The sequence below is a fragment of the Papio anubis genome, chromosome 7 (assembly GCF_008728515.1).
Source record: "Papio anubis isolate 15944 chromosome 7, Panubis1.0, whole genome shotgun sequence".
Lineage (NCBI taxonomy): Eukaryota > Metazoa > Chordata > Mammalia > Primates > Cercopithecidae > Papio > Papio anubis.
This window is the reverse complement of record NC_044982.1, coordinates 18,449,890-18,471,389: the sequence shown is the minus strand read 5'-3', so window position 1 is coordinate 18,471,389 and position 21,500 is coordinate 18,449,890. Positions and strand designations below refer to the sequence as shown.

Sequence of the window (21,500 nt, the reverse complement as noted above, 5' to 3'; positions counted from 1 at the left end):
TGATGCTATTAGTGTTCACCTCACAGTGTATTAAAGGAGGGAAAGACTTAAAGTGGTTTACAGCGAGGTTTGGGAAACATTAGTAATGATTTCTGTGATTTAGAAGATAAGAATAAAAAATTATATTCTTGCTTTTTATATATAGATTATCCAGTTTATTCTTGATAACCATTTTCAGAATGACACAGATCATCATTGCAAGACCATAAGTGTACATGCAGTATCACGGAAGAAGAAAAAGAGGAAAATTGATGTATTCATTACCTCTAGAAGCTTACTATCTGGTTGGGGATATGATAAATCTTAGAAACAAAAATTGGAAAGAAAAAAGATAAGAATTGCTTAAAGTAGCCTCCAATTGTTTTTAAAAGACCTAATAAGAGTTTATGTGAAAATACTTTGTAAATTTTGAAGCACTGTACTTACTTATTTTAAAATAAGTTCTTACTACTACATATTTTAAAAATACTGATTTTTTTCTGTGTCTCAGGCACTATTTCGTAATTGTTAGTAACTAGTGCATGTAAGTTACATAGCAGAGGTGAAACTGAGTTAGTAGTTGCCTAGGAGACCTAAAATAAGGAAGCAACTCAGGAGGGTTGGAAGTTGCCCTCTGTCACACTGCCACAAACATTTTTTAACAGCACCCTGGCTTATGGACAAAGTGGACACGGCACAGGTTTAAACTCAGGGCTGGGGTTGGAATCTCAGCTCCACTACTTAGCAGTTATTTGACCTAAGTTAAGTCATAAAAATGCCATTGATGATAATAGACCTTGAAGCGCTCTTAAAAGATTTCATGATAATGCCTACGGAGTACCTGGCCCATAGTCAGGGCACTATAAATGGAAAATTGTATTACTCTTAGGAGCCATTATTAATTTTCCAGGGCTGCCATAACAAAGTTCCACAAATTGGGTGGCTTAAAAGAAGAGAAATTTATTTCTCACAGTTCTTGAGGCTAGCCATCCAAAATCAAGATGTCAGCAGCGTTGGTTCTTTCTGAGGGCCCCCAGGGAGCATCTGTTCCATGCCTCTCCTAGCTTCTGGTGATGGTTGGCAATTCTTGGTGTTCCCTGCTTGTGGAAGCATCACTCCAGGTTCTGTCTTCTTCTTCATATGCTGTTCTCCTTGTGCCTCTGGGTCTTCACAGAGCCATCTTATCTCTGTTTCTCTCCTTTTCCTATAAGGGCACCATTTGTATGGATTAAAGGTCTACCCTACTCCAATACGGCTTCCTCTTAACTAATTATATCTGCAATAACCCTATTTCCAAATAAGATCATATTCTATAGTATTGGGGGCTGGACTTGAACATATCTTTATGGTGGCAGGGGGCCACAAGCCAACCCATAACAACAACTTAAGTTCAGCTTCTAGTCTCACAAACCAGCCAAGTGACCTTGAATGAGGCGGTGCCTCCGATACTCAGTATACTCAGTATCATCATTTATAAATTAAGACACTAGTATCTCTTCATAGAATCTCCCATTGAGTCAAAACAGACTATAAGTAAGAGTGCTTTGTAAACTACAGAACATTATATAATTTAATTATAAACATTTCTATAAGAATACAGCGTATTTTGATGCCTATTTTATTCTTAGCTCAGTTCCTATACCCCTCTGCATCATCCATTGCCCCACAGTTCCTTGCTTGCCGTCAACAACCTCAAATAGAATATTTTTTAAATTATTTGTTCTCTTAACTCTAAGTGAACTAAATTATGCCTGTGTATTATTGGGCTGGGGCAATTGAGTTACCTGACCATTTCCATGCAGTCACAGTGCTAACCTAATGCAATGTGACAGCTTTTTCCTGTAGCACATTGTTAAAATTTGATTATTCTGAGTAAGAAAATATTCACTGAGAGGCTCACCAGGATTGCACCAGGCCTGTGTAGTATCCATATGTAAAGGTTAAGCTCCAGGAGTGAGAGCCAGAGGGCAGCTGAGTTGCCATCAGTCATCTTTCTCAGGCTCCAAATTGAGCAGAATTACTGTGTACCTGCTTCTGTAACCTTCCTCTGCAGAATTAAACCATGAATAATAAAATCCACGATTAGTCATAAATTGGAAGAGATGGGTTTTTTTTACTGCAATAAAACAATTGAAAAGTAAATAGGCCTTTTATACTTTCATAAAACAGGCACATTAGAGCATCCGAAATAGCCTTCACTCGAGTTCTTCATTACACTGATAATGACTGCATATTGCCAGTATGTGCCCTCTTAGTGAATAATTTTTTAAGGGGAAAAAACAGAGCACATAGGCATTTGGTTCATTCTCATTAAGTTCTGTACTGAAAAATGTAACCTCTTTTTTCTATTTTCAGATGATGCATATCATAAATTATTACCCATCCCATGTTTCCACCTTCGAGAGACCTCCAAACAATCACCATGCCACAGTGAACATTCAGTAACAAAGATTCAGCCAGGGTTTTCACTAGCCTGAATGGCAGTGATTCCAATGAGGAAAACAGAGAGAGGAGAGTTCAGAGCCACCCAGGATGGCTCTTGCAAGACACAAAATCAAGCAGCAGCAACATGGTTGGGCATTCCTCCTCCCTGACTCTCCCTTCACCAGTGGGAAACCGAGGATAACTGCAGTCACTGCAGGCCATCTGGCCTTAAGTTCCACCATTAGTAGCCCTCCATGGGACCTTCTTAAGGAAGCATGTCAACTCAGGTAAGGGATGTAAGGGGATGGATGACCTTTTGAGACCAAAGTTGGAGCAAAAAACACCAGATGTTCCTGTGCACTGCTCCCAAGAGATGGTTCTAAAGACCAGTTGGAGAGGTCAAAATACTGGACAGAATCTCAGCAACGTGGAACCTCAAACTAAGTGACAGTCACAGACAACCCTTCCCCAGAGAAAAGAAGCACAGACATGGTTTGTGGTAGGCAGAATTATAAAGGTGAATTCCCATCTCCCTGTCAGATTACCACTATGATAAATTACCAGATTACCTGGTTATTTATTCAAACACTAATATAGTTATTGCCTTGACGGAACCATACAGATACAATTAAAATCCTAAGTACCAAATAAATTGACCTTAAGACAAAGACTAAGTAAATCACATGAGCCCTCTACAAGCAGAGAGTTTTTCTCCAGCTGGTAGCAGAAGTCAAGAATTTGAAGCATAAGAAGTATTCAATGCATTATTGCTGGCCTGAAAATGGAAGGGGCCACATAATGAGGGAAATTGGTGGCCTCTAGAAGCAGGGAGCAGTCCCCTGCTGACAGACGGCAAGCCCAGACCTTAGTTCTACAACTGCAAGACACTCAATTCTGCTAAGGACAAAAATGAGCTTGGAAATGGACTCGGAGATTCAGGTGAGAACACAGCCAAACAACACCTTGATTTCAGCTTAAACAAAGAATGCAGCCACTCCATGCCAGAATTCTGACCTGTAGAAATTTGAGCTAATAAACAGGTGTTTTAATAGCTTCATTGATACATACTTCACTTACTATAAAATTCATTATTTTAAAGTGTACAATTCAGTGGTTTTCAGTATATCCACAAAATGCAACCATTATCACCACTATCTGATTTCAGGATTGCGTTTTCTTTTTCTTCTTCTTTTTTTTTTTAACCCCATAAAGAAAATCCAAACCAATTAGCAGTCTTTCTTCCTTCTCCCTGCTTCCAGCCCCGGAAAACCACTAAATTACTCTCTGTTTCCATGGATATACCTATTCTGGATATTTTATATAAATCAAATCATCCAATATGTGGCCTTTTGTATTTGGCTGCTTGCACTTAGCATAATGTTTTCAAAATTCATCCATGTTGTAGCATTTCTCAGTATTTCATTCCTTGTATAGCTGAATAATATACCACACAAATATATCATATTTTGTTTGTCCATTCATCATTTAATAGATGCTTAGGTTTTTCCATTTTATGACCATTATAAATAATATTGCTTTTAACATTTGTGTACAAGTTTCTCTGTAGGCCTAGGTTTTCATTTATCATGGATATAAACCTAGAGTGAAATTGCTGTGTCAAATAGCAGCTCTATGTTTAACAATTTGAGGAACAGCCAAACTGTTTTTTGAAATGGCTGCATTATTTTACAATTCTGTCAACAATGTATGAGGGTTCCAATTTCCTGACATCCTTGTCAACACTTGTTAATGTCTGTCTTTTGTATTTTAGGCATCCTAGTGGGTATGTCATAATATTGCATTGTGGTTTTGATTTGCATTTCCCTAATGGCTAATGTTGTACATCTTTTATATGTGCTTATTGGCCATTTGTTTATCTTCTTTAGAGAAATGTTCTGTTCAAATACTTTGCCCAAGTTTTAATTGGACAAATTATCTTTTTATTGTTGATCTGTAAGAATTCTACATATATTCCAGAGTAGTTGTTCATGAGAAATACAATTTGCAAATATTTTCTCTCATTGTATAGGTTGTCTTTTCATTTTCTTGATAGTGTTCTTTGAAGCAAAAAAGTTTTTTTATTTTCTTGAACCCCGATTTATCTATTTTTTTTCTTTTGCTGCTTGTGCTTTTGGTTTTATAGCTAAGAAACCATTGTTTAAATCATGGTCACAAAGATTTACACCTCTGTTTTCTCCTAAGAGTTTCACAGCTTTCTTGGTTTTTCTTTTTTGATAGAGACAGGATCTCACTATGTTGGCCAAGCTGTTCTCGAACTCCTGGCCTCAAGTGATCCTCCCACCTCAGCCTCCCAAAGTGCTGGGATTACAGGCATGACCCACCGCATCCATCCAAGGTTTACAGCTTTAGATGTTGCCTTTAGATCTTTGATCCATTTTGACTTAATTTTTATATATGGTGTGAGGTAGAGGTTCGGTTTTATTGTTTTGCCTGTAGATATCCAGTTGTTTTAAGCCACAGTGAGATACCACTTCACACCTACTAGGATGGCTACAATAAAAAAAGGCAATAACAAATATTGATAAGAATTTGGAGAAATTAGAATCATTCAATTTGCTAATAAGATGTAAATTAGAGGAACCACTTTAGAAAACATTTTGGCAGCTCCTCAAAATGGGTATATACACAGGAATGGAATTGTTGAGTCAAACAGTAATTTTAAACATAAAATTACAGTAAAAAACAGTAATTTTAAACATAAAATTACAGTTTGACTCAACAATTCCACTCCTAGGTATATACCCAAGAGAAATGTAAACAAAGGTTTACACAAAAGCTTGTATAAAAATGTTAATAGCAGTATTATTTATAATAGCCAAAAAGTGGAAACAAGCTAAATGTTCTTCGACTGATAAATGGATAAAGAAAATGTGGTATATCTATATGATGGAATATCACTCTACCCTTCAAAGAAACAAAATACTGAATCATGCTACAGTATGGATGAACTTACAACATTATGCTAAGTGAAAGAAGCCAGACACAAAGGCCACATATTGTGTGATTCCATTTGTATGAAATGTTCAGAAAAGTCAAATCTATAGAGACAGAAAGTAAATTAGTGATTGCCTACCGTGGGGTGCAGAAAAATGTGGGGATTGGAGGGTGATAACTAAGGGGTGCAGGGTTTCTTTGGGGGGTGATGAAAATGTTCTAAAGTTAATTGTGGTGATTATGGTTACACAGTGCTATGAATATACTAAAGACCATTAAATTGTATACTTAAAATGGTTGTATTGTGTGGTATAAGAGTTATAATTCAATAGAATAGTAGAAAAAAACTGGTTATGGAAAGCGTTTGCCTGCAGACTATAGTTTTTCTACTCCTGGTGTAGGAGAACAAGAACAAGGAGGTCACTCAGATTGTTTTAATTGCCTTTGTACTAAGAGGAAAAATAAGACCTATGTCAGGCACATGGGTAGATGGTTCTGCATAAAGGCTTAAGACAAAACCCAAGCAAATGAAAATGAGTTTGTATTTTTGTGATGAACCTTTTTGTGTATGTTTTATGTAAACTTATGTGAGGCAGAGGAAGAGTCCCTATACATGATTTCTGGATACTGGCCGTAAAACTTTCTTTCTCATCATTACTAATAGGACAATCAGACAGCATATAGTTACAACCAGCTTTTTAATTCAATCTGGCAATCTTTGTAGTTTAATTCAAGTTTTTAGCAAAATTTATACTTAAGGCCAGGTGCAGTGGCTCGCACTTGTAATACCAGTACTTTGGGAGGCCGAGGTGGGTGGATCACGGGGTCAGGAGTTCAAGATCAACCTGGCCAAGACAGTGAAACCCTGTCTCTACTAAAAACACAAAAATTAGCTGGGCGTGGTGGCAGGCGCCTGTAATTCCAGCTACTCAGGAGGCTGAGGCAGGAGAATCACTTGAACCTGGGAGGCGGAGGTGGCAGTGAGCCAAAATTGCACCACTGCATTCCAGCTTGGGCGACAGAGCTAGACTCTGTCTCAAAAAAATATATATATAGTTAATGTAATTTTTAATATACTTTTGTTTTAAACCACCTAGTTATTTATCCTCTCTATTATTCTTGTGTTTTGAACCACCATATTTCCACCTAGTTTTTATTTAATCTATTTTTTCTTCCATTTTCCTCTTTTTCTGCCTTCATTTGGATGATTATTTTATGTTTAATATTAGATTGTTAATGACTATGCTTTGTATTATTTTAAGCAGTTGCTCTAGGGCTTAAAATACATATATTTGACTTAACATAGTCTATCTCCTAATATTACTTTAACTACTTCATGTATATTGTAACAAGTTTACAAGGGTATAATTCCATTTTCTTTCTCTCGTCCTTTGTCCTAATATGTATAGTTCTATATGTGTTATAAATTCCACAACACATTGTTATTATTGTTGTTTCAAGCCGTGAATTTTTAAAAAAATTTTAAATGAGGACAAAAGTCTGTTATGCTTACCAGTATCTCTACCTGTTCCAACATTCTTCAATTATTTGCATAGAGCCAAATTTCTTCCATTATTTCCCTCCTGCAAAAGACCTTTTCATAACCTTCTTACATCGGAAACTTGCTGGTAGTGAATTCTTCAAGCTCTATTTTTATATTAAAAATTCCTTTTAAAAATCATTTTTATATTATTACATGTTATTGAATTATCGCTTAACAGTATTTTGTTCTGTTTTTGTTTTGTTTCCTGCACCCGTTTCTCATGAAGTAAAAATGTTGCTCAATTTTCTTTTGATTTACATCGTTTCTGATTTAAAGTCTGGCATCAACCTTATTTGGTTTGTAATGTTTGGTTTTCTCTGACTGCTTATAAAATTCCCTTTATTACTGATTTTCATCAATTTGATTACAATGTGGTGGTTTTTCAGTCTGGTTCTTTTATATTTATTCTGTTTGGGATTCATTTATCTTTTTGGATTGCTTTCTAAATTTCATTTCTTATGGAAAATGTTCATTTACTATTTCTTCTCATTTTTTTTTCTACCCTGGACTCCAATGACACATATTTTAGACCATTTAGTGCTTTTATACAGAAAAGTGATGCTCTGTTTATTCTGTGTTAAGTATTTTTTTTCATCGTGCTTCTTTTTGGATAATTCCTATTCCTGTACCTTTGGGTTCACTTATTTTTTTATGGTATCTACTCTGCTGTTAATCTCATCCAGAGTCTTTTTTATTTCTATTACATTTTTCATAGCTAGAAATTCTATTTGAATCTTCTTATAACTTCCATTTCCCTCCTCATTGTGTTTATGCTTTACTCACTTTTCTTAAATCAGTGAATGGGGCATGTTTATAAGCTGGTTTAACTTTTTGTTAATTTCATGTTTTGTATCATTTCTGGGTCTGTTTTACAGACTAGGTTTTTTTCCTAACGGGCCATGTTTTCCTCTTCTGAAAATACTTAGTAATTTTTGATTAGTTGATCAACATAAATTTTAGATTTTGAGGTGTGATATTTTGTTTTATTGCTTAATATTGTATTGGACCTTATTCTGGTTTGCACTTACTTTAAATCAATTTGATCTTTTTCAGAGTTGCTGTCATGCAATGTTAAGGTTAATCCAGAGTAGCCACTATTTTAGAGCTCATTCATCCCACTGCTAATAATACACCCTTCTGAGGATTCTATCCAATGTCCCATGTATTATGGTATCTTTCCCTTCTCAGTCATAGCAACATAAGCTTTTCTTCACTATGTGTGAATTCTAGAAATTAGTTAGTGTTTTCCAGTGTTGTTTTTCTCGGCCTAGCGTAATTTCCTCTGCACTTAGGTGCAGATTAATACTCAACCAAAGATACAAGGGGACATCTCCACAGATCTCTGGAGCTCTCTATTGATCTTCCTCGTCTCCAGGTTCTAGCCTCATTGGATTCCCAAATTCTTAGCCCTGTCTCCTTCACTCAGCGAGATAACCAGGATTTGAGTTTGAGTTCCTCCATCCTGTGCTGCAATCTAGAAACTGCATCTAGAAATTAAACTGAAATGATTATAGGGCTTACTTTATTTGTTTCTTTTTTCTCTTTTTTCTTGGAAGTTCAAGTCCAGTGCTGCCTGTTTCCCATTGTCATAAATTATTGTATCATAGAATTTGTCTTCATTTTTAGTTGCTTGAAGTGGGAGGGTAAATTAAATCTGTTATCCCGTCATGACTGGAAGCAGCAGTCCAGTTTTGCCTGTTTTTGAACTTTATAGAAATGGATCTTTGCAGTATGTTTTCTTTTGCCTCTGGCTTTTCTTGCTAAACATGATGTTTGTGAATGCTAACCACGTTGTTTCAGGTGGCATTAGTACATTCATTTTTACTGCTGTTTTGTATTCACAGTTCAACAAATATTTATTATCTTTTGAGATGTGTGCTAGGAACTGTGTCAAGTTCTAAGGATACAAGTTTTATCAAGATAGGCATAATTCTCACTCTCAAGAAATGTATAATCTAGTGCAGGATTCAGCAATCTATAGCTCAAGGGCCAAATGCAGCCTGCTACCTGTTTATTCAGTAAAGTTTTATAGGAACACAGCCACAGTCATTCATTAATGTATTGTCTATGGCTGCTTTCATGCTACAGTGACAGAATTGAATAGTTGTGACAGGAACAATATGGCTCACAAAGTCAAATATATTTACTTTCTGGCTGTAAAAAGAAAAAGTTTGCTACCTGTATTAGTGTGTTTTCATGCTGCTCATAAACACATCCTTGAGACTGGGCAATTTTCAAAAGAAAGAGGTTTATTGCACTTGCAGTTCCACGTGACTGGGGAAGCCACACGATCATGGTGCAAGGTGAAAGACATGTCTCACATGGCAGCAGACAAGAGAAGAGAGCTTGTGCAGGGAAAGTCCCATTTTTAATATAACCATCAGATCTCGTGAGACTTGTTCACTATCACAAGAACAGCACAGGAAAGCCCTCCCTCTGTGATTCAATTACCTCCCACCGGGTCTTTCCCACAACACGTGGGAATTCAAGATGAGATTGGCAGGGGACATAGCCAAACCATATCAGTACCCCTTATCTAATAAATAATATTAGTAACTTCTTGCTATAATAGAGTACAAATGTGGACAGACACTGTGGCTTAGAAAGAATAAATTACTTACTTAAAATTCTTGTAACTTAAACCTAGATCTGTCCAGCAGTGTGCTGGTAACTGTTCTCCAAAAAATTGTGTATATTATGCATTGTGTCTTTATTACAAATTATAAAAGATAGGTACACCATAATTTATAAATAATAAAAGTATAATATTCTTTTTAACAGCTTTATACAGCACTTCTTTTGCTGTATCCCATCGGTTTCTGCAAGTTGTGTTTTGGTTTTCACTTGTTTCAAGAAATTTGTTTATTTCTTCCTTAGTTTCTTCCTTGACCCGAAGGTTATTCAGGAGCATGTTGTTTACTTTCTATGTATTTGTACAGTTTCCAAAGTTCTTTTGTTATTCTTTTCTAGTTTTATCCCACTGGGGTCTGAAAAGATATTTGACGTATTTCAGGTTCTAAAATTTGTTGAGAATTGTTTTGTATCCTAACATGGTCTATTCTGGAGAATGTTCCATGTGCTGATGAGAATAAAGTGTATTCTATAGCTGTTAAATGAAATGTTCTGTAAATGTCTATTAGGTCCATTTGGTCTAACGTGCACTCTAAATCAACTATTTCTTTGTTAATGTTCTGTCTACATTATTTGTCCAATGCTGAAGATGGGTTGTTGAAATTGCCAACAGTTATTATATTGGAGTCTATCTCTTTCTTTGTATCTAGTAATATTTGCTTTATATGTCTGGGTGCTCCCACATTGGGTGCATATATGTTTAGAATTGTTATATCTTCTTGCTGAAGTGATCCTCTTGTCATTATATAATGACATTCTTTGTCTCTTTTTATGGTTTTTGACTTAAAGTCTGTTTTATCTGATATAACTACTGCTTGCTTTTGGTTTTCATTTGCATGAAATATCTTTTTCCATCCCTTTCCTTTTAGTTTATATGTGTACTTACAAGTGAAATGAGTTTCTTGTAGGCAGCATATATTTGGGTCATTCTTTTATTTATTCCAGTCTATATATTTTAAGAGGAAAGTTTAATCCATTTATATTTAAAGTTAGTATTGATATGTGAGAGCTTATTCCTGTCATTTTATCAATTGATTTCTGGTTGTTTTGTATATCATTTATGCCTTTCCTTATCTCTTGTCATTATGGTTTGCTGATACTCTGTAATTGTAACATTTAAGTTTTTTCTCCTCCTTGCTTGTGTGTTTGCCCTACTGGTGGTTTTTATATTTTTGTATGTTTTCATGATGACAGTTATCATTCTTTTGCTTCTAATATAGAACTTCCTTAAGCATTTCTTGTACATCCAGGCTAGCAGTGATGAATTCACTCAGCTTTCGCTTGTCTGGAAAATACTTTATTTCTCTTTCGTTTATGACATATAACTTTGCTGGGTAGTGTCCTTGGCTGACAATTTTTCCCTTTTAACAGTTTGAATATATCATCTCATTCTCTCCTGGCCTGTAAGGTTTCTGTGGAGAAATTCACCATTCGTCTGATAGGAGTTTTCTTTAATAAGTGACTAAAGCTTTTCTCTTGCTATTTTTTAGAATTTTCTCTTTGTCTTTAACTTTTGACAGTTTGACTATAATGTGCTGTGGAGAAGACCTTTTGGAATTGTATCTAATTAAAGAACTTTGGGCCTCCTGTATCTGGATGTCTAAATCTCCTGCTAGACTTGAGAAGTTTTCATCTATTATTTCGTTATGTAGTTTTCCTAACCCTTTAGTTTCCACTTCAGCCTCCGGGTCACCAAAAATTTGAATCTTTGTTTGCTTTATAGTGTCCCATATGTCACATAGGGTTTGCTTGTTATTTTTTAATCTTTTTTATTGTTTTTGTCTGACTGGGTTATTACAAAAGATCTGTCTTCAAGCCTTTGAGTGTACTTTTATTTTATTCAATGCATTCTTTAGTTCCAGAATTTGTTTGGTTCTTTTTTGATGTCTATCTCATTGACAAACTTCTCATTCATATCCTGAATTGTTTTTCTGATTTCTTGGTATTATTCTGCAGTATTTTGTTGTATCTCACTGAGATTCTTTAGTACCCATTTTGAATTATTTATTTTCTGGGATTTTATACATTTATTTTTTATTGGGATCTGTTACTGGAGAATTATTGTGCTCCTTTGGAGGTGTCATATTTCCTTGCTTTTTCATGTTTCCTGTGTCCTTACATTGATATCTACACACGTTGTATAACAGTCCCTTCTAATTTTTGAATTTGCTTTCGTGGAGAAGAACATTTTCCTGGAGATGTATCTGTGGTACTGGTTGGGTAGGACACTTTGGCTTTGATTCTGAATGTGTACAGCAGTGTAGCATTTGTTTGATTTCTTCAGCTACAAATAGCATTAGTGGTGGCTGTTATTTCCTTGGTAACTTAAGGTACAGTTGTTAGTAGAGGCTACAGTGAAATTTTGTTGAGGACTGGGGTGCCAAGTCAGACAATCTTTGAGCTTCATTAGAAGCAACAGTGGACTAAGCATGGCTATCTTTGGGACCCAGGGTGGCATACACTAGCAATGGTGTTAGTGGTTTCAGGCAGGCCCATTCTTGGGTCTCCAGATGTCTTGCTCAGGTGCCAGGAATGGCAGTGGTGGGCCAAGTGGTTGGGTGGTTTATCAAACCCCTGGGCAGTGGGCATACTATGGGAAATGGCAGTAGCAGTGGTGGTACAACCCTCTGGGACCCAACCAGTCTGTGCCATTGTTGTGATGGCTGCAACAGACTGGGCAGGCCAGTCCCCAAACACACAGGTAGTGTATGTGGGTGGATGTCAACTGTGGTGGTAGTGGCAGTTTGAGTGGGCACAACTTCAGACCCCCCCACTACCCAGGAGGAGTGTTCAGGTGTCAACAGTGTTGGACTGAGCTGGGTGATCCCAAGACCCTTGTACTACATGTTTGGGTATGAGATGGTGGGGAAACTGTGCTGGGTTGACGTGCCCTCAGACCCCCCATGCAGCATGCAGGTGCTGGTTGTCATAGGCAAGGGTGGGGTGGTGGGTTGCTTTCAGTGCAAGCAGCTGCAGGCAGGTGGAAGAAGGGTCCATGGTTATTTTGCATCTTGGCCATGCAGCAGCTCACAGTGGTGGTGGTTGCAGATAGTGGAATTTGGGGCATATGAAAATATGCAGCCGTTCCTCTGCTTGGGGGTGGAGTGAGGTTCCTGCCAGTGACCCTCACCTTGACAGCAGTAACTGCAGGTGGGGAATGTCAATGGGGCTCTAGGAATGTGGAGATGCAGAGGTTGTGGAGCCCTAAAGCAAGACACAGTCTATTGGGGGCCAGTCTCCCAAAATGGCATGGTGCTGCAGCTGCTTAGGACCCAGTGTGAGCTCTCTCTCTCTCTTAAGCAATGCCTTCACATGGACTGTGAGTAGCTCACTATGTTAGCCTCAGGGCCTGCAAGGGCCTAGATGCTATCCCATGGCTAGGATTGTAGAAGTCCATATTGGGCCTGTGAGCCTGTGGGAGTCTCTTATTTACCCTTTCTCCATATAAGGGAGCCTCTTCAGACTCCCAGCGGATCCTGGCTGAACAGGCTGCCTCGCTTTTCTCTCCTTCCTTCTTTCATCACTTCTCATCACTTCTCTGTTTAATTCCAGTGTTCTCCCTTAGATTATCTATTCAAAGTGCCATTATCTACTTTCTATTTTGGTTCCTCTGCATGGAAAAGGTGAGTATCAGATGCATCTAATCAGCCATCTTGAAGCCCCTCTTTCTTTAACACTGTTTAAGTCTAGACCAGGAATCAGTAAACTTTTCCCTAAAGAAACAGATAAAAGATATTTTGGGTTTGTGGGCCAGTTTACTGAATAAGGTTTTACTGGAACACAACCATAACCATTCATTTGTGTATTGTCTATGGTCTCTGTTGTAACTACTCAACTTTCGCACTGAGCTGGGTGATCCCAAGACCCTTGTACTACATGTTTGGGTATGAGATGGTGGGAGAACTGGGCTGGCAGTATGGTTACTGGTTACTGGTTACTATGGCAGTAACCATAAACAAATAAATAACATACGGTTATTTATTTAACATAACCTAAACAATAAATAAATAAATAACATAGCATAATAAATAAATAACATAGCATAAACAATAAATAAATAAGAGGAAGTGACTGTGCTCCAGTAAGTAAGACTTAATCTACAACAACAGGTGGCAGGTCTGCAGGCTACAGTTTGCCAATCCCTGGTCTAGACAATCAACAAAATAAACCAAGATCTAACTTTTAATGTTTACCAATTTCTAGGATGTAAATACTCCCACCAATGCTACAAGGATTTCAAGCTATCAACATGACATCAATGAAAACAGAATTATCAAGAGAGGCACAGTAGCAAACCATTATACGGCATTCTCATCATACTGATATGAGGGATATAAATAACTTCAACAACAAAGATAATAGAAAATTGAGATAAAACAACTAGGAAATAATAAGTTTATAGTATTTCAGACTTTTGTTTTTAATGTAATTTATTTGATTGTAAGTTTATGTAGTTTAATTTTTCTAATGCTGTGTTTAACAACTAGCTCCCAAAGTTCCTGAAAATTTAGCAACCAGCTCTAGTAGCTGATACAGAACAGTGCTAGCACATTACTGGATCTGTCTGATTCCACAAACTGAGGTTTTAACTACTGATGTAATTAAGAGCTAAAACATGAGGGGAAAAAAAGTGCAAAAGGTCACATAAGCCTTCAATCTTGCCTTTTCCCTCCTCATACAAGATCTGACTCCATCAGTGATTCTCCCTCTGTCCCTGGACTGTTTTGCATTGCTGGTTTCTCCTTCCCTGGTTTCTCACCCTCTACCCATGCACATTTTCAAAGCTACCCCACACTAGAACATTTCCCTAATATCTCTTAAATTCAATCTTCCCTCTCCATTTCTACTAACACTAATCTAGATAGAGCCCTCATCTTGTTCCAAAATTATTTCGATGAGTTCTCAATTGACATCAGGTTTCAGCTCTCCAATCCATCTTCCATACTGCACTACTGCCTTCTGAAGATATTCTATTCCCTGATTGTTAAGCACCTGCTTTAAAAACAAACAAAACAAAAAATGAAACCTTCAAGCTCCCCAATATCTATGATGTTGATTCATTATTCTCTATCCTGGCATTCAGAGTCCTTCAGGATGCGCGTCCAATCACCTTTACCATGATAATTTTTGAAACTTAATTTCAAGCCAGATCCACGTAACAGTCTAAGACAGGTGATCCTCTCTATTCTATAAGGTCCCAAGGGATCACAGGTATCCTGCATCTTGTTGCTCAGTCATCTTCTAAGGGTATTATCAAAGTTTTTCTATGATCCAAACTTGTTTGCTACCATGTCTGCCTTCCAACTGACAAGAAGGAGAAAATGAGGACGTAGAGAACAAGCAATTTCCTTGAATGGAGGTGACACAGAAATTGTACATATTCCTCTTATTCACATTTTATTGGGACATCTTATTCACATGGTCACATCTAACTTCAAGTGAAGCTAAGAAATACAATCTCCATCTGTGCATGCATTGTTCTTCCAAAATTCAAGGATGGGAGAGTGGCATGGTATTCTATTAATGAAAGGAAGATAAAATAATCAAGTATTGAAAGTATAGTACTTAAGATATGAAATCCATGGAATATAAAAGGTATCTATCTCCCTGCATCATTATTGATGATCTTTGTTCTAGCTAGTCTCTCTAAAGATAATGTATAAGGAAAAAGAAAATTTTTCTCTATTTCCATTGAGCTAATAAAAGTTTTGATTGTAAAATACCAAATAACATTTTAAGTGGCTGAAGATATTGTACTTTCTAGTTCATAACAATAAATCACATATAATTCTCTAATTAATTTACCTGAGATTGTTACGAAATCCACTTCAACTACAATATTCAGACTAAATGTCCTCACTAATTCAACAACATGGTTTTTGGGAATTACTTTAAAATTGTAACCTAAAATATCTTAATACATGTTGACTATATATGTATAACTACTTGATGCGAATTCCTTATTTATTTACGACAATTTGATGAGCACCTACAAGGTGACAGTTACTCTAAGTGATGTGAAAGAAACAGACGAATAAGACACGCCCTCTCTCCTTTCAATTTCCACTTCTAATTCCCTAGTCCAGGCCCTGGCCACTCATACCAGGAAGATTGCAATTGCCTTCCAATTTGGGTGTCGGAGGTTGGTGCACAAGTAATTGCAGTTTGCAGTTTTTGCCATTACTTTTAATGTCAAAAACTGCAATAGCTTTTGCACTGACTTAATAACACCACTTCTTACTCTCTTTATCTCACCCTGTATGCGATCTGGTCAATATTCCTAAAACACAACTTTCATATATCACTTTCATGTTCAAATACTTCAACGTCTCCCTATATTACAATAAAGCACAAATGTCTTAGCCTGGCATTCAAAGTCCTCAACAGTGAAGCTCCTTTCTAATCTCATCTCCCACTTCACGCATTTTGATTCCAACTAGTCCTTGACCATAAATATGTCTTTGAAATTGGTGCCACCTTCCTTCTGATCATCTCCCTGCCTGGAGTACAGTACTCTGCGGCCAAAGAATCCTCCCCATCCTTCTAGGTCAAAGCTTTATTCAAGCTTCTCATCTTACCTTGCCTGTCTGTAAGGATCTCTCTAGCTTCTGACTTCCTGTCATTTGATCCCTACTATCATCTGTGCTATGCATGGAAAAATTAGCTTGGACTCTTAACTGTATCAACTGTATTACTCAGGACTCTGTTGAAAATACAACTCAAGCAAGCTTTGACAAAGAAGAATGCTATTTGTTGAAGGAATACTGGGTAATTTACATTACTAAAGGATTCAATATTCAAATGGCAAGGTCGGGTTGAAGCTGGGCTTCAAAAACAATTTAAACTGAGTATTTCCTGGGCTCTTCTCTGTATCTTGTCTGTGCTTCTTATGGATGGGCTTGGTTTCCTGTCAAAGCAGATGGCTTCCTCCATGTGCCAGGAAATAGGGCATCCAGCAACTGTTGAATACCCCACCTAGTAATGTCTCCTTCGCCCAGACTAGAAAAACAAAGTTATTTTTGTATACTTCCAGCTGGAAAAATCCTGGGGAAGGCTTCAAATTGGCCTGACAAAGGTCAGATCTTCATTCCTGAATCACTCAGCTGCAGCCAAAGGAGCAGTGTTATTAAGTATACATGTGCCACTGATAAACCATCTCCTATAGAGTAAGAGTTGTTCCCAGAGTAAAAGGATTATTTATGAATGAGACACTAACTCCAAAGTGTGTCTTGTACATTCTAACCCTTGTTTTCCTAGCATTAAATGCATGTTCACACACACACACACACACACACACACACATAAGCACACTGATTTCAGGAGACCTGAGTGCCATTGCCGTAAATGAGGAGGCCAGAGCTCTCACTGAAGTGCGTGCAAATACAAATACATCCTCTGGAGCTGAGGTAGTTATCAGGATGTTCCACAATGCCCCAATGCCATTCCTGTGATGCCATGTGTCACTTTCCTCAGATCCCTGAGAAAACAGCCACTGCTGCACACTCCTGCTTCCTCAATCTCTGTGCCCCCTACTCCTATAAAGCTCTAGGACCTTATCCCAAGAGCCTTATTGGGATCATGACTGTCTTTGTTTTCATGCTATCCAGAGCTGCTGGATAACCCTCATTTCATCTCCAGGTCTGATCTCCAAGCTGCCCATGCCCTGTGAGACTGATCTGGATGGACTGAAGAACAGGATTGCCTTTCCTTCTAGCTTCTAGTTTATTACAGTTAATGGGGGAGGCCTGCAGAAGACCAGATAAATAAAGAGAAGTCAAGTCAGAGTATCTGTTCCCCAGCTCCCTTCCCATGGGATTGCCATAGGCTGACTGCATTTGTTGACTGAAGGACACAGTTCGTTTCTGTCCACAAAATCTCTCTCTCTTCAAGTTCCACTAACCAGTCATAGTTCTATTCTCCGTTTCCCAACTCTTGTCTTGGGTCATGCTATGTAACAAAGCTAGAATAATATAGTAGCTTTTGGCAATTCCACTCAAGGTGGTAGGGGAATCAAAGACTCTTTGACCATAATTCATTGGAAATATTAAAAGAGGAGGTTCATGTTGGCAATGTCAAAGGGCTGCTTATCTTATAGTTCTACCCAAAGGACCTGAAGAGCTCACTTCCTGCCTCACAACCAATCACCATCACCATTTCATTCCCTTCTAGAGGAGAATCAAGTAGAACTGAATGACTAGCCTGTGACTGAGAAGAAGACAGGGTAGTTTCCTGGAACTAAGGAGACTAGTAAGGGAGCAGCAAGGGTATAGAGATGAGGGTGGTTTTCCCAATACACTTCAAAAGGAATGAAGATCAGAGACTGCCTATTGGACTCAGTACATAGGACTCAGGACCATGGAGGAGCCTGGGATGAATTGGATAGAACAGGAACCACTTGAAAATCCTCCCTCTCAGCATAGACCAGGAATAGACTCAAGAATGAGACTTGAACACAGAGCAAAGCGCTCTTTCGAACATTTTTCTGAACTCTTGTGTTATGATTGACCTACAAGGAGTTGAGGCTGTTTAATAATGTAGTATTCTAATTCTCCTTTCCATTGTGAAGGACCTAAAGCTCAGTTAAATAATGTTGAGTCCAGGGTTAGTGGACTCATTTCCCAGAGCTGTGGCCACTAACCTTACAGAAAAGTAGCCCATCCCTGATTTTTTAGGCCATTAAAACATAAATAAGGGACTTCTAAAATTAATCTCTTTGCATTTTGCTTCATTTCAATTGAATGCTACTAGAGTCATTACAATGATGACTCAAGAGGCCCACAGTGTGTGACTGAAACATGGACAGTTGTGTTTTTCTCTGTAAAGACCACTTTCCCAGGTGGAATAAAATAGAAAGTTAACAAACCAACAAACCAGTGGCAGAAGTGACTCTTTCTTGAAGGCGAAGAGGCATATATTCATTTTTCTATTGCTGCTGCAATAAATTACCACCAATTCAGTGGCTTAACACCACACAAATTTATTATCTCACAAGTCTGTCATTCAGAAAACTCACTGTTCTGTAGGATGGGCTTGGCTGGCTTCTTTCCTCCCAATCTCAAGACCAAAATCAAGGCACTGCCTGGCCTTGGCTCTTCTGTGGAGGCTCTGGGAGAGAACACGTTGCCAGGCCCACACAGGTTGCTGGCAGAGTTCGGCTCCTTTCAGCAGTGGCACTGAGGTTCCCACTTCCTTGCTGGCTGTCAGTCAGAGGTTGTTATCTGCTCCAAGAGCCTTGATTCTGGATGCTGTCTTCATATTTAAAGCCAACAACAGTGAGTAAAATGCTTCTTATGCTTCAACCCCCTCTATCTTCTGATACATCCTCTGTCCCAAGCTAGGGAAAGTTCATTTCTTTTAAAGGCTCATAGGATAAGTTTGGGCTCACCTGAATAATCAAAGATAGTCCCCCTATTTTAAGGTTCATAACCTTAATTACATCAGCAAAATCCCCTTTACCATGGAATGTAACATTCAGTTTCCAGGGATTAGAGCATGGACATATTTGGGGGTTATCCTGCCTGCTGCAAAAGACATTGAAGCCAGATTATGGCCAAGTGCAGAGCTTAGACCAACTGATGCCATTTTTGCATGTGATTTTTTTTTTTTTTTTTTTTAGTTATCTTGTTTAATTCAGTGTACTTGGAAAATGCTACGAAAATAAACTGTTTCAATATACTTTTTCTAATTACATATGTAAATATATGATATACCAATATACATGTAGAGTATATATATAGTCAAAACCTTGGAGCTACATATTTAGCTCATGCAGTTTATAAAAAAAATTTACCACATAGCCTCGTTAGCAAAGCCAATACTCCTTCTCAAGATAATCAATCAGCTAAATCAGTCTGACTGTCAGAAAAAAAAGACACTGAGTTAATTTTTTATCCAAAAAAAATGAATTCTAAAATCTACTGGGAAAGGCATGAATCATATAACTTTATAATACCATTATACAAATTACTAGAAGTTGTTAGGATTAAAATGATACTGATCTAATATAATTAGTTACACATTATAATTATAAAAATCATTCATTATATTATAATTTTTATAAGTTATAAAATTGAGAATATATCTATTTTCTGCTTTTCATTAATTAACTTGTAATGGTGTAACATTTAATATGTGGTTAAAATGATAAGTTCTTTACTAAAGGAGGCCTAGAATGAAAGAGAAGGTACTCATTGTTAGGCTGGTATGCATGTGTGTACTAAATGCAGATGTTTGACTTTGGGGAATGTTGTAGGGGGAATTACCTTGATGCAATGGTACCCTCCAAGAATGCTGTCAAGAAGCTATCTCAAAGGTCATGGAACAGAAAGGCTCACCAACCAAATTTAAATACTTGAATCACATGAGCTATTTAATCAATTTAAAATGTAACAAGAGGCAAGGGAAAGAGATGGGTTAAGTTAATACCCTTAGGATAGGGTATAAGAAGGTTAAACCAGGGTCAGCTTCTCCATGAGGCACCACAGACACAATGCCCAGGGACCATCCATCTTTAGGAGCCCATAAAACTGTTTTAATTTTTTTTTAAGTCAGAAAGAAAGAATGAATATAATCTACCCTGGGTTATACTAGTCTTCGTACTAATTCAGTAGTAAATATTTTTAATATTTCTTCATGCAGGAAGAGCCCCAGAAAGGCTAAAGTGCCTAGAACCCAGACAAGACATCCCCATACAGACAAGGATTGGAAGACCACACTTTCCAAAGTTTGGGGGTCACACAGTGTTCACATAGTGTCTTTTCCTGCTTCAATCTCCCCCATGGGTGGTGAGGTTATGAAGACCAGAGCTGAGGTTTGAACAGGGGGTTTAGGCCAGGTGCAGTGGCTCATATCTGTAATCCTACCACTTTGGGAGGCTGAGGCGGGAGGATCGCTTGAGAGCAGAAATGTGAGACCAGCCTGGGCAACATGGTGAAACCCCATCTCTGAAAAAAAGAAGAAGAAGAAGAAGAAGAAGAGTGAACAGAAAGTGCCTGGAGCCAAAACAAACACCAGCTCATCTGAGAGACTCAGCTAATGCTTGGGAATCAGCCAGCTCACCAGCTTTAGGCTTTGACTGAATTTCTTAGGCAGAGCACATGTGAGGCCAAAATAAGGTCATACTGGGAGCCGCCAGTGGATGGACAATTTAAGTATGACTTAGTTGTCAGCCCGGAAGTGGCAGCATCATATTTTAAGACTTGGTCTTTCCATGTCTTTGTATCTATAAGTAAATCTCTTGTTTTTTCCATCACACATTCCATTTCTTCTGTTTAACTAGAGATGGGGTCTTACTATTTTGCCCAGGCTAGTCTTGAACTCCTGGTCTCAAACAATCCATATCTTATAGGTTACCTACTATCTATTATATTTAATGGATGCTTATGGATTCTGCCTGTGTCTCACAAGATATTTTTTGGCCTTTATTTATTCTAAACATGTCCTGTGAATGTTGCCTGTATCTCATAAGCTACTAGCTTATTAGAAAAATTAAATAAGAATGATGTATGAGATTAAGAAATTTCACCATTTACTTCATTAAATGTAATCAAACCTTTTTTATGTAAACAAAGAGAAAGTTATATACCATAAAAAACTGTACTTCATTAATTTTTCCTCATGCTTTCATGTTTTTATTTTATATCAAAAAGTAGAAAATAGTAAACATTTTATAAGGTGAAATTAGGTGAACATTGTGATTTAAATATGTTTATTATTATAAAGTATATTTAAACTAAAAGGAATCACATACAAAAATATATTTATCCATAGGCTTTATCCAAGGTAACTTGAAAATTTGATAGTCCCTAAAAATACTCTAGTTACATGTTTTAAATTAATCATCACTAACTTATTCTACCTGCACTGTTAACAGGCACTTTTCTTTTCGGTTAGTGACTTATTCTAAGGATAAGCATTGGGATGTAGGAAAAAATTAATCTAATGAAATATGTCTGGGGGGAGGGTAGAA

The 21,500-nt window shown here is 37.5% G+C and overlaps 2 long non-coding RNA genes across 4 annotated transcripts in view; one reads left to right on the top strand and one right to left on the bottom strand.

The window, feature by feature from the left end:
* The window catches only part of LOC103886426, a 71,996-nt gene extending 68,542 nt beyond the window's left edge, over positions 1-3,454 (top strand). For both annotated transcript variants that reach the window (XR_650013.4, XR_650014.4), the window contains exon 3: positions 2,335-3,454. This is a non-coding gene — a long non-coding RNA (uncharacterized LOC103886426). The remainder of the gene's footprint in view (positions 1-2,334) is intronic.
* Positions 418-19,945, bottom strand: LOC108586946. Of its 2 annotated transcripts, XR_004184823.1 has the most exons (4): positions 19,323-19,945; positions 18,546-18,781; positions 1,880-2,026; positions 418-1,183 (listed from the first exon to the last, which is right to left on the bottom strand). It is a non-coding gene; the product is annotated as an uncharacterized LOC108586946 (long non-coding RNA). The 2 variants fall into 2 exon arrangements; XR_001904993.3 differs by having other exon boundaries at positions 18,546-19,945.
* Positions 19,946-21,500: the final 1,555 nt, after the last annotated feature.